At 54.5% G+C, this 13,031-nt stretch overlaps 1 long non-coding RNA gene across 1 annotated transcript; it reads right to left on the bottom strand.

The window, feature by feature from the left end:
- Positions 1–8,463: 8,463 nt before the first annotated feature.
- On the bottom strand, positions 8,464–12,505 carry LOC136326083 (uncharacterized). The gene is made up of 3 exons (XR_010729381.1): positions 12,232–12,505; positions 10,204–10,378; positions 8,464–9,536 (listed from the first exon to the last, which is right to left on the bottom strand). It is a non-coding gene; the product is annotated as an uncharacterized lncRNA (long non-coding RNA).
- Positions 12,506–13,031: the final 526 nt, after the last annotated feature.

The raw sequence follows: 13,031 nt of genomic DNA, 5'->3' as shown, positions 1-13,031 counted from the left end.
CTCGGTCCAGGGCAGGGAACCACGGTGCAGGTGGGCAGGCTGGCTGCAGGGCAGGATGCCCCAGGGCTACCCTGCCCTTGGGGTTCAGTGAGGCATGGGAGGCAGCAGGAGGCAGTGGGGAGCAAAGGGAAGGAGGAGGGATAGAGTGAAGGATAGAGGGATACAGGATGGATGTCTCCATGTCTCCAGAGAATGACTCAGTCCAGGCCGAGGAGGGCCCTGAGCTGGTGTTTTCCGCAAGAGGAAAAGGGAGCATGCCTGTTACACAAACACCACGCCCACCACACAGTGCCTAGGTCCAAACCAATGACGATCCGAAGCATCTCCTGGACTCAGTAAAGATGGACAGAGAAGTGAAACTCAGTTTCAGGTGAAACCTAACTCCAGAGGTCAAAGGAGAAAGGCCCACGGCCCGGCTTCCCCACCTCCCTGGGCAGAGCAACCAGCAGACAAGAGTATCCCATGGGCACCCCACTCACAGGGCCTCAGGCCTGCTGCTGGGAGAAGCACGCTCCTGTCCCCAGGAGGACCGCTCTTGGCACGCCCGTCTTGGCAGCATGGCCCCTGCTGCTCCTGGAGGGAGAGCAGAGCCTCCCCCCAAGGCGGCCATCCTCCTGGGAACAAGGCCTGGCCGGCACCAGGGAGCCCGAGGCCTACCCACTAACCTCCAAGCGGTGGTTCTACCCCGTACCTGGGACACACCTGGCTGAGCACATGGACAGGGGCACACCCTGTGACATGGTTCCACTTCCCCGGGGGGGGGGGGGGGGGAGGCTGCGCAGACAGAGGATAGGTCCAGAGTCCAAAGCCAACTCAGGGCACCTTCCTCTCCTGCTTCCCCGAAGCTGGCCAGGCTGGTCGCTGTGCCTACACTGAGGCTGCACGACCAGCCTCATTCTGTTATCAGGGCCTCTGTCTGCCAGTCTCAGAACCTGGAACAGTGAGTGGCGGGAGGAGGCAGGAGGAGAGGGAGGGGAGGGGAGGAGAGGGAGGGAGGAAGGAAGGGAGGGAGGGAGGGAGGGAGGAGGGAGGGAAAGGGATGGGAGGGGCGGGAGGTGGAGGAGGAAGTTTCACAGTCTAGTGCATTCCCATCAGATCAGAGAAGGGGGAACACATACAACTTCCCCTTTTCAAGTGCTTCTCTCCCCCCACTTTCGTTTTGGTTCCTTCCCCTCTGGACTGGGGATGGCATGGCTTGGCTGGTGGGCTAGGCGGGAGCTGGCACCCAGGTATCTAGCCAACTGGGCTCTCGCCCGGCTCCATCTCAGCCTGGCAGGCTCCCTTGCTGTTACCCAGCATGCCCTTCTCCTTGTCAGGGAGGCCTCGCCCTCTTGTTTTCCAAGTTTTATAACAGTATTGTTTGTTGTCCAGCAGATTAAATTCTTTTGGAGGCTGGGGGTGGGGAGGGGGGGTGGGGGGGCGGGGTTGAGGGAGAGGAGGGAAGAGAGAGAGAGAGAAAATACAAATAACTTTCATTAGGTCCAAAAGATGAAATGAGTTCCTTTTGAACAGAGAGTTCACCTGTCTTGAGAGGCCAGTCGCCAGGAGCCTGTGCTCCCTTCCCCTCTGACCCCGTCCCCTTCTCACCTAGCAGGGTAACATGTGCTCTCTCAAGACTTTCAAAGCTACTACTCAGGGTTTAAACTGGAAAAAGGAAACAGCTAAAATGTCTGGGGGATCCATGCTGGAGCAACCCCCACCCCAAAGAAGGGGCCTGAGGTGGGCTACCTCCGGCACCCTTGGTGCTCATTTCCACGGGGCTGGATGCCTGGGGGGCGGGGGAGGGTCCACAGGCACCCACCCTGTCTCAGAGATGGCTGCCGTCTGCAGTGAGCTTGTGGTTTGTTCACGTGCAATAAAAGGAAAACATTCAATGATGTCAGAGACACAAAAAGAACTGTACCCCCCCCCCCAATAACACAAATGCATGGACAGATATACATGGATACTTAAGGAATGAGTAAAAACAGAAAAGGAGACAAGGAGTCAACATTAAATAAGCATCATCTTATAGTCAGCAGGGCCCAAGGCAATGTCCCCAACCTGTTAGCCATCTGAAGCTTAATCTGCAGGAGTAATAACAGAAAAGGAGATATGGTTCTCCGTATTTAATCGAACCCTCATTTAGCCATTCGCTGATTTATTTCAGAATTTGAATTTCCTCTAAATAGCAGGCCCAGTTGCTAACACACCTGTGCTTTCGGCACAGCAGGTAATGCCAGTGGCCCCCAAGCTGTGGAAATGCCTGGAATGCTCCCCTTCTACCTCCTCCTACCTTCTATCCAGCAAAACGTGTCTGGCCCTGCCCCCGGTACCCCCCCCATCTCCAACGCCTAGCGAAGGTCCCCAGGCCTGCGGGGAGCTCGGTGGTGGTAGTGATGGGGGTGCAGACAGGTTTAGGGCAGCTCAGGGCTCTTTCCTGCTAGAGATGAGGGGGAACACTTCTTTGTCTTTTTTTTTTTATTTACAAATGATATCGGTCCTATAGGGTCAGTTCTGAAGTTGTCCCTGCAAAGGGGAACAGGTGAGACTGCAGGCCCCATGCTCATGGGGCTCCCACCCCCCAGCGCAGGCTGGCCTCAGCGGCAGGACGGGAGACAGCGCGGCCACACAGCACATCCTGGATCCTGGCACCCCGACCTCGTGCTGTTCCAGGTAGTCCACGAGTCCCACAGACCAGGACTGGAAGGACACTGCCTCTCCCTCAGATAGAGGGAACTCATCATTCCTTGGGAGCCTTCAGCAAAGGGCATGCACAGTTTTCCCTGAAGCCTAGCCTAAACCCCCCTCCCTGCTGCAGGTTCAGCCATCCTTCCCACCCTTTGGGTGGACAGAAAGAACTGGGCCCAAGAGGACAAACCTTCACAAGTGACCTTACTGAAGGCTTCAGCCACCAACACAACTCCCCTGTGAATTCCCCATCACAGGGCTTCCCTACAAACTGAGGCTGCATTCAGGGACCTCAGATGGGCAGGCCTGTGCAAACAACGTGCATGTCACCCCCTGTCCGGTCCCCCCCACCTTCCTCAAGGAACACCTGCAGATGAAGCCTAATCCATTCTGGCTAAAGGTGATGGAAATGAAAATAAATCACTTTTCTTCCTCTTCAAGCAAGTTCTGGGTCCATTCAGATGAAGATCCCCCAGAGGGCCACACGGCGAAGAAGACATGCCGTTCCCCGCTCTGCCTCAGCACCCCTATAAAGAGTGGGGCATCGTGCTCACTATTCAGGGAACACTGATGCCCAAGAATTCTCTGACCCACCTTCCTCTCCATGGGTAAGGTCTGCCTCTTCAAGTCAATTATGAAGCCAGCATTCAGGGCTGAAGCCAGCGTTTCCAGTATCTGACTTCACACTGTCCATTAGCCAGCAGACAGGTATGACACACACACAGCGCATGCGCACACTGGCAAAGCTCTGGGCACACCTCATAAACCCGTCGGAGAGAATCTCAGAGGTCCCATGACAGGGCCTCCTGTCTGAGAGAGCCACTTAGCAGAAACAGGACTCTCTGCACACGCACAAAGTGCCGTGCAGACGAGCAGAATGGTGTGAAGCATGCAGAAACCTCACTACAGACACATGGTGAATGGCTGGCTTCCCAGCCGAGAAGCGCCAGCCGGTCCTCGCGAGAGCTCCGAGGAACTGAGAGGATCGGCGCACAGGAGAATCCGGATATTCTGAGAAGGGACCTACGGCCTCCAGAGATCGAGTCAACTGCCTGGAGCCACTCCCCATCGCTGCCCCCCGCCCCACTGCTCAGTGGAAGAACACACTAGAACCAAAGGAAATGACAGCTAGTCAGGGGACCTGGGTGGGTGACCCAAATCAGCAGGCTCCGGCAATCAGATCTTGGCAGGATGCTCTCTGGCTCAGTTTCATCCACGTCAGGGATAATGCCACCTCCTCACAGGGTTGTGTAGGGGACCGAATGAGCTGGGAAATGTGAAAAGAACTGTGAAACATCACATGGTGCAAGTGAGAAGATGGTTGCTGATCAATTCCTCTCCGGCTGGAGTCCCAGCCCAAATCCCTGGTTACGCCATCGTTTTGGGGGCGGGGGCTTGAGCTCCCAGTGATGAAGCCCAGGTAATTGTCTAGTGAGCGAAGAGTATCTTAAAAAAACATAGCTATTTTAAAGCTCTGCCTTCTGGTTGGTGAGCTGCACCTCAGCCCCAGGGGCTCCTACCCAGGCCGCCCTGGAGAAGCCGTGGACACCAGGGATGGAGGCTGCCCTGGAAAAGCTAGGCCAGAGCCCCCGGGCCCCAGCCTCCTAGCCTCGGGCTGGCCTTGCACAACAGCCTGGCAAGATTGGGGACCTTGGGACACTGAGCTTTCTTGCCTGTGTTTTATTTTTGCTACCTTTTAACTAGTGACTCAAGACTAAAAAGCCAAAGTGGAACTGGTAGCTCTGAGATATTTTTGTTTTTGTTTTTTTCTTCTCTCTCTCTCTTCTTAAATAGAATGGCTTCAACAACCACATGAGAAAAGAGGCTAAATATAAAGGAAAACTTCCTGACAGCAAGGGGCAGAGACCCTAACAGATGTCTCAGGGACGCAGAGGACACCCAGAACCTGCAGTTCCACTTTCTCTACCGGACTTAAGGCCAGAAAGGACGAGGCATCTTCCCGAGACCACGGGACCTCCAGTCCTCTGAGGCAGCACGGCCAGCCCCGCAGGGCCCACACGCCTGGCCCAGCTCTAGCGAGCCTCCCCGTGGGAGCCAGAGCTCACGTCCCTGTCAGCTGGACGGTCCTGGTCAGCCACCTTCATGTTCCTTCCCACTTACTTCTGGGGGAGGGGCTCCTTCAAAAACTGTCTTCACCTACCTGCCCTAATTGACAGCAACAGCGGTCTTTTCAGAAAACAGACCTGCCGCTGCTCGCGGGTCTTCCAGATCCTGCCCCGCTTCTGTGACCAAGGTCTAGTTTTCCTCGTCCCAAATTTCCGACTAAGCAATACCTCCACGAGCATCCAGGGAGCTCCCATGTCAGAGCTGGCAGGAACCTCCAAAAGGATTCTTTTCAATCCCCTCATTTTTAGATACTCCCAAAGAGGTAAAGGAAGTGACTTTTCCCTAAGGGAGCCAAGACCTGCAGACTCTTCTACACTGGGTAACATAGGCTCACTTGCCCGGAGCACCACACCACACTGCACCCTGTGCAATAGCAGACCCCTGGCAGCAGATGGCAGTCTCCACAGCTGCCCTCCCCCACCACGCGCCTGCCCATGGGGCACAGGAGGAAAGAAGAGCTCACGTGGCCTGGCTCACGTGGGCCGGCTGCTGCTCCACTTCTACCACGTAAACAAGTGCTAGCCGCGAGCCGCACTCGCTGGCAGCGTCCCTCCCACATCCCTAACCGCCAACCTGCCTCAACCTCTCAAGACACAAAGCTCGTCCAAGCATCTAACACAAGGTGACTTCTCGTCCCTTCCCCTCCACCTGTCCCTTCCCTATCACGACAATCTCAGAATCATGTGTTCTGGCAGGAGAGGCTGGGCACAGAGGTCAGCCTCCCCCAGGCGCATATTCTACCAGTGACTTGGCAAAGCCTTAACCTGAGAGTTCCCCTGGACTGCGTGGACACGAGGAGCACGGTGACCAGGCTGCAGGAGAGACACTAGCTGGCACCTGGCGGGGGTGGGAGACGGAAGGCCAAGAGCAGCCACAGCTAGTGGGGAAAACCCTAGTCTTCTGGGAACCAAAGGCCTGTGGTCTACTGCCACCTTCGTCCCTCACTCACTGCAAGTTTCTTTCAGCTATGGGGACTCTAGATAATTTTTCTGTGTTAGAAAAAGAGGGGTCGGCGTCCATATGGATTCTCTCTCTCTGGAGGCCCGATTACCATGGCTTTGCCGTGTGGCTGAGGTCCTTCAGGTCCCGCAGCCTGAAGAGGGGATCCTGACCAACATCTACTCCGTATGCTTTTCATTCTGTTTATTATCCTTTATGACCTCTCCCACACTGGAATGTGGCTGAATTCTACATCCCCAACACCTAGTCCAATCCAGGGTAGACAGCACAGGCCGAACCCAGATCTGCGGAAGGAACACGTGTGCCTACTCAGCCCTGCCTGTCCGTGGACACCCAAGGGAGTCTTCCTCAGCCCTGTCTCTCCAGGAAGGGACGTGGCACAGCCAACCCCGGTGACTGCAGAATTCTCTTGGCATCTGGCCTTTCATTCTGGTTCACGTCAGTTCTCCTGGTAGCCTATCCTCTGAAGGTCTTAGCTCCCCAGAATGTCTCACTTCAGCCCAAGAGGATGGGGAAAAAAGTACAGGCTTTGGAAGTGCCTAGCTTTAAATCTCAACAACCCCACTGACCAAGTGTGTGATCTTGATTAAGTCATTTAATAATCACAGTTTCTTTAATCATCAAATGGAATTAACGCCTACTTCATATGTTGTTCTGCCAGTGAAATCAGATAAGCAAAGGGGGACCCCTCAGAAAAGTCAGTTCCCTGTCCGTGGCCTGCACGCTGAGACCACGAACTCTGGTGCCCATCTCATGCCTTTATGTCTCATAACAGACCCTGATCTAGGCTCCCTGCACAAACAGATCCATTGGAGGCCACAGCTGACAGCCCTGGTTGAACACTGGACATATCCTCCCATACCCTCCTGGCCTTAATCCTGTGGTCGGACAATGCACAGCCATCGCCCCACGGGGCTTTCCCCATCCTCATCCCCCCCCAGCCCTCCCCTGCCCAGGCTCAACACGACTGCCTTGGGGCCTGGTGGTGTTCCCAGACTTTATCAGCCCACAGGTGGCTCCTGTGGAAGAAGCCAGCAAGAAACCAGACCCAGTCTCTGCTTTCCTCACAGACACTCCAAGTCCTGGAAAAGCAAAGCCGAATGAGGGCCTCCCATGGACAGCCAGCTAGTGGAAAAGGGCAGTATCTCTTACATATCTCACAGGGAGGCAGTGTACCCAAAAAAGTGACCAGCACAAGGTACAGATCCTCTCTAAAGCTGTGGCTGCAGCCTTGGGGGGGGGGGGCCGGCTGCCAGGGGACAGAGCCAAGACATGCATTAAACAATTCACTGCCCTGACCAGACCAGAATTCAATGGAATCAAGAAGGTGCTGACCAATCAGGTCTCCTGACAGGGCCCCGCCCCCAACGCCTGCTGGCCAAGCCACACCACCACAGCTCTAGCGCCACCAGCCCTGTTAACCTCTGCTGGACCCAGATGGAAGGCCCCACCCTTCCTCCTGGCTTCCAGACCACAAGGATCCAAAGGTCAAGAAAGAGGTGCCAGATATGCCTGCCCCCCCAAGAGGTGTCAACTGTTCTGCTAGCCTGACTTGCGACACATAATGCCCCATGTCATGTCAGTAGAGGTTAGGCTGGTGAGCAGGGAGAAAAGAACTAGGTGAGGGATACAAATAGGAAAATCAACAGAGAAGCACCAACTCCAGTTCTGGAAACAGCAGAGGCAACAGGGACAACTGTCACAAGGAGCAAAACCAATGGCCCCTTTGCTTCCCACCCTAGTCATCCCAGCCTCCCAACCTAGACAAAGACAGGGCCATGAATAGCAGTAGCAGTCACCAGAGCCAGGCCTAGGGACACACCACACATATGAGAACAGAGGCTCCCAGCGTGGCCAACAGCTTCCTTCTGGCTCCAGTCCTATAGCCAGTGTTGGCCAGACTCGAGCCGACTCGACTCGAGGGACTTGGCCTGCTCCTCTTCCTCTCCCCAGCTGTACCAGAGTCAGTCCCTCTTCTTTATTTGTGTTCCAGATCCAACACCCCTAGCCAGCCCCTGCTACATTAGTGCCGGAGGGGCTGAGACTTGTCAAATTCCTTGAAGGCAGATACACCGGACTCTTCCCCACAGCCCTGGATTCCTCAGTCAGCAGTCCTAGGACCTCAGGCTGCTGAGCCGATTCAGACTCAGCTCAGGTGGGAAGAGAAGGTGATCCGCTGGGCGGCAGAACTGGCCAGTCTTCCCCGGAGAGCGGTGGGTGTGGGGTGCAGGAGAGACATGAGCAGAGCAGTGGGATCCCACAGTAGCTCCCTGACGTCAGCCAAGAGCATCATAAAATCACGCAGCACCCTTCCTTTTATCTTTAGACCCCAGATAAATCTGCTCTCGGCTAATTCCAAGCAGCCCTGTTGACCCGGAATGTTGCAGGGATCTACTCGATAGGGGACAGATTTCCCGGTGACATGGCAAGCGCCTAGAGTCTGCTTTCTGAATTGTCTCTACCATGCGACAGACCTCCCCAGTTCTGCTGGCCGTCGTCATTTTTAATCACCGTTGCTATTATCATCAAGCGAGGCAGAGAAAAACATTTCTACATCAACTGCCTACAGATGCTCAGCAATGGCTTCCTCGGCCAAGGATTTTTTTTAAGGCGAAGGCAATAATAGCCTAGAGGAAGAAAGTGACTCACTAGAGAGAGAGAGAGAGAGAGAGAGAGAGAGGGAGGGAGGGAGAGTGGGAGGGGAGAGAGAGAGAGAGCACCCCAACATCTACTGCCCAGTCCATAGTCTAATCTCCAGACCTCAGACCTAAACTGAGGCCAGTAAGGCTAAAGGCGTCTAGAATAAGAGAAGGTGTCCCCTGGGATGACACAGGGAAGAGGATACCCCAGTGTGAACCCCCAGGACCCTGACAGGTTAAACCCAGAATCTCAGGCGAGGTGTTGGGGGGCCAAGGTGTTGGTCAGTGACCACAGGAAGCCAACTGCTCTGCCCACTGCCACACCCAGCGACCTCCACAGCTATCTCCCACACATCCTAGCAGCCTGGTCACTTCGGCTGGCCGCCACTCCTCAAGTGTCTACTGGTCACTAATCTCATTCACAGAAAAGCCAGGAGGAAGAGAATGAAAAGAAGATAGCAATTGTTTAGGAGATTCCGAATGAAGACGTTGAAGGACTCCTTATTGAATAAGGAAAATGGTCTCCCTGGGAAAAGAAGGGGTACGGGGACAATGGAAAAGAGGCAGCCCACACCTGACTTACCTGGGAGGCAGGAATTAAACCGTATTCTCCATGCTGCTTCTGGTTTCCATTAAGCAGCACTTTGGGTCACAGAACGGCACAGAGTGGTGGCTCAACAGCACCTGTGAGAGGAAAAAGGCAGCTGTCCAGCCCATTCTCTCTATACCACCTGACTTTCCTCAAGACAACTGGCACCTGTGACTAGTAAAGGCAGATTTCCACAAACCCCAAATGGGGATGAGGACGAGGAGCAGACAGAGTTCCCAGACACCGGAGCTGAGTTTGCCTCATATATCCCAAAGAAAATCAAAGGAAGGAGGAGGAAGGCGTGGAGAAAGGCAGGGAAGAAAAGAGGTCCGAAAGAAGGAAGAGGGAGGTCAGAAGACATCCTTGGGCGAAGCAAGGCAAACAGGAAACCCAGAAGACATACCAGAGGCTGGTCTTTGCCACGGGTCACACTGTGCCTTCAGCCACATGGTACACCCAGTCTCTCTTCATCCAAACCCCAAATCCATCGGGAACCGTCAGCCCCTCCCATATCAGTACCTCATCCATATGACCTTTGAATCTATCAGCATCTGAAACAGGGGAAAGAGAGCTTGGCAGCCCTGAATCAGACACAGAGCGTACACACACACGCATGTACACGTGTGCACAGCACACAGAACACGCAAACGAACCCTTCCCAGAATGAAAGGTCCCTCGGAGATGTCTCACTCTCTAGGTTCTGATTCTGATAGAAGTATCCCTCTCCCACAGGGGAGGGCAGACACGTCCGATAAGAACTGCTTAGCACAATGCTATATATAGTCTAGGTTCCAACCGGCCTAGAGATTTGGAGCTAGAACTTGGCAGAGAACCATGCTAGATGCTGGCAAGGACCTGCCTCCCCCAGCCAGCCAACTGAGAGCCTCACCTCCCTGCTGGGGGCAATGAGGGCAAACAGGGTCCTTCCATTTGGTCCATTAACACTCTGCACTGAGGGACACGGGCTTTTGGCTCCATTTTAGGGAAAATTGACTTCTCCTAAATGTGAGGGGGACATGCGTGGCTGAACACTGAGTTCTAGCGAATCTGTAGCTCTCTGGCAGCACAAGAAAATTGATCTAGTCCTCTCTTCTGGAGGACCGAGGATGGGGGTGTGCAGGGAACAGAACAGAGAAGGCACAGCAGCTGGCCGGGTTCAATAAACATCTATCCACTTCCGATGTTTGAAGAAATAAAAGAATGCAGACAAATACTTACTGCACAAAGCCAGGCATCTCTTTTTTGTTGTTGTTGTTTTTCCAAATAAATGCAAATGGGTACACACATTATCCCACAGTATGGCGGCTGTCCTCTGCATACCAGCACCATTCCCAGCTGAGCCTGGTCTCCAGGAGATGGTCACTTACTCATGGAAACTAAACTCCTGAGTTCTCTGTGGGAAGAAGCAAAAGGAAGATGGGTGGGCTCAGCTCACAGGGCCCGCCCACCTCAAGTAATTTATTGTGCAGGTTCCAATCAAGGTCCCATCTGGGGTTATGATGTGGCCCAGGGACTGTGGCCCTCAGCTGCTTCTCACCAGCCAATGACAGAAGCAAGACAATCCGTGGCCCATCAGCCTGGACAGAGACCAGTACCAGAGGGCACAGGGTCTTGTCAAGGAGGGCTTGTCCGTCGGCTCTTTGAGAAAACAAACCTGAAGGACTGCAGAGCTCCCTCAAGTACAGAATCTCGGCTCTCCTCATACGCGCAGCTTTTGGACAAAGAAACACAAGGCTCAAAGGATCCACCACCCACATATATCTAATTTTTTTTAGGTCAAGTTACTCTGTACTTAGGCTCAGAAAGACATGACGTGAAGGGGCCGGGCTGCCTGTGCGCTCTGGGTGGGGACGCCTGGCTCCTATCCCTTGCCCTGGCCAACTGTCTGCTGACCTCGGTCAGGGCTCCCTGCTCCTTCAGGCTCTCAAGGCCCCAAAGCCGCCCCTTCCAGAGATCCCCAGCGAGTCACGCCAGGGGGCCCCTGGGGGAAAGGAGGAGGCACTCGGTGACAAATGTCAGTGCCGCCATCATCTATGGGAATGAGAGACTGAAAAACGGCACACGGGGAAAGGAGGCAGGGAGCTCCGGAGCCTGACTGTCCCTCATCCCCACCCTCAGGTTGTTTGCTCCTCTGCCCCAAGACACTGGAGGAGAGGAGAGCAAGGGAAGTCAGACGCTGGAGGTAATGGTCTGACCACAATGCAGAGGCAATGGACGTCCATGTTCTCTCTGGCTCCCAAGAAGGCACAGTGGGGTGGGGCGCGGCGGGAGGGCGGGCGGGGCCTGCGGGAACGTCACGCGCACACAGCGCAATGCAGCAGATTCAAGAAAAGCCTGGAACCCTGAGCCGCCATGATGACACACAAAAACACACACGCAGACACACACAGATACTCGGGTCAGAAACTCAAGGCCCACATTTCTTCCTAAGAAGGAAGTCAAGATGAAAGGGAGGAGGTAAGCTTTGGTTTGGGACAACAGGAAAGGGGAGGCTGAAACAAGCTGCCCAAGAACTGGGCTTCAACTTCAGGCCAAAGACGTGGATCCACCTTCTTCACAGGATACCTGCTGAAGAAACCCGAGATGCGCTTCCCCATGATGGGCCCTTGCTTGTGGGCTCCTGAGCGCGCCTGCTCGGCCCACCCTGACCCCAAGAAGAAACATGCCTTCTGTCCAAGGCAATGAGGCCAAGTGCCTTGGTCCCCAAGGGCCTTGGTAAGATGTCTCTCGTGTGGGACTAACGAGAGAGGACCGTAGAAGCGACCATGTTTGTCAAGCTCATCTAAAAATACAAACGGCTGCATTTTCTTTTCAGATTCTAAAATTCCGGGGTCCACAGAACCCTGGTGAGTCACCTGGTGTTGCCCCCCGCTCCGACCCTATGTCCAGGGTGGGCTTCTTGCTGCCAAGCCCTTCCTGAAAATGACCTAGCCTAAGGGTCAGCTCTGAGCCCCGACAAGCTGTTTTTGCTTTCATGTTGACAGAATGTCCTGGCCACTCAGCTGAGCGCTCCATCTCCCTGCTCTCGACACACTGAGTCATCATCCAGAGAGGAAAAAAACAACAAAGCAGCCGTCACCAGGGTCCCCACTGCCGTTGGCTGACGACTCATGGGCTGTCGTCACTCTCTGCTCTGCAGCCCCAGAACTGGTGACGAGGGGCTTCAGGGTGCCCAACTCCCCTCCCACAGGATGCCAGGGTCAGGAGGCAGGCAGCCACTGCTGCGAGGGGAAGAGGGAAACTAACCTGGCATCTAAAGGTTCCCAGGCAGGCGCCCCGGTTAACCCTCACTCTGCCACCACCAGTCCTCCCGGCTCCGGCTTCATTCCCACGGTGTCTTCTTGACGCCAAAGTGAAAGGGGTATCTGCTCTAGGTGGGGGAATGGCGTGGCCTGGCAGGCCTCAGGTGCATGATGCCTAGTGACCTCTCCTGCCCGTTTCTTATACCACCAAAGGCACGGCAGCTCCCTTCTCCCCCGTTTCTTCTCAAGCTGAGTCAAGTGCTATGTTTCTTCCTTAGGTCCCTGATAAACAAATGGGTAGGGGGAAGAATGTCACGCTTTCTTTTGGGAACCTGTTTGCTTGGCAATACATTAGGCATTTCTATGCAGTAAGTTATAGTGGCTCCATCTCATTGACTGAGGACCCTAAGACATGAAGATCAAATGATTTGTCTAAAGCCACCCAGCAAAGGTGAGGCAGGGTCAAGATACAAACCTGCATCTACCCAAGTGCAATGTCCCCACTCCCAGCCTTCTACAGTCTCTACTCATTTCTGGGTCCGGGAGCATATTTCTGTTCTGAAGATACTACAACCCACCCCACCTCCACATCCTCTTCCAGGAGGGAAGCAACCAGGCTAACGGAAGCCTGTCAATCCATCCATTTCAGCTACAGAAAAAAGTCAGCGTCATGAGTGAAACTGGCCACAAAGGAAGAGAAAAAAGTGAATGAGGTAGCAGCGAGGGTGGTGTAACAGCTAAGTGACCGAGACCTCGGGTCCGAGAGGATCGGCCACCCAAACTCCCACAGTACATCAGGAACTT

Source organism: Saccopteryx bilineata, chromosome 2, assembly GCF_036850765.1.
Source record: "Saccopteryx bilineata isolate mSacBil1 chromosome 2, mSacBil1_pri_phased_curated, whole genome shotgun sequence".
NCBI classification, from domain to species: Eukaryota; Metazoa; Chordata; class Mammalia; order Chiroptera; family Emballonuridae; genus Saccopteryx; species Saccopteryx bilineata.
This window is presented reverse-complemented; position numbering and strand designations above follow the sequence as displayed.